Raw genomic sequence first — 928 nt, forward strand, 5'->3', positions numbered from 1 at the left:
CTAGTTATGCAGAGGCCGGGTGATACTCTTAATGCTTTGTATCACTTTGATGCTACATTTTGAAATAATAAAAGCGCCCTTTATCGAAAAAAATCAGTATATACCTTATGCTCGAGATTGGAGAATTGGCAGCTTAATTAAACAGTGCTCTTGCTTTTACACGCAGAGGATATGTTGGATAGATGCAACTTTGAGTTGTTCAACGTGATTAGTGTAACTATGTTTCTTTTTACTAGTGCATACGAGGTGACATTGGCTGACTAGGTAGGATGAACAGGCGGCAATTAAACATTGACGGCACGCTGGTATTTTCGTGTTACCGACGGTAATTCAGAAGCGGGAAGCGATGTATTGATGATCCCTCCTACGCGGTGATAAATCTGTTGCGTGTCCTGGCGAACACGGCAGTTCAATTTGGGACGACGGCAAGGAGTTAAACAATGGAGAAATTATTAGCGAGGGTATGCTTGAATTTTTACTTTTACCAGGTATTTGGAACTCACCTTTTTTGCGGGGATATTTGTAACTCACTAGCACGCTGGACAAGCTACCGTTAGGGCAAATACATACGCGCCCACACACACACCCACCTCCTCCATTTCTAACTTTTTTCCTGAATCCAATGTATATAGATACGTTCCGGTGGAGAAAATAGATTTTTTTAGATAAAAGGCGATAGCCTGACTTTATAAATAAAGCCACCAGACAGAGTCACAACCAACCACAAAACCACAGAAGTTTAACATAGCCGAATAAGAACTGCAGTTACAAGCCATCCAGCCTAAATGGCACGCAGGCCTCCAAACCAACAGCCAAACCACTAAGGAAGATTCCGCCTAGAATGCCGCAGCAGGGTAGATGCCGTAGATTTCATTCTGGATAGCATATCGTCGAAAGCCTCTAGATCCCCATCCTTAATCAATGATCT

This window comes from Triticum aestivum, chromosome 7B (genome assembly GCF_018294505.1).
Source record: "Triticum aestivum cultivar Chinese Spring chromosome 7B, IWGSC CS RefSeq v2.1, whole genome shotgun sequence".
NCBI classification, from domain to species: Eukaryota; Viridiplantae; Streptophyta; class Magnoliopsida; order Poales; family Poaceae; genus Triticum; species Triticum aestivum.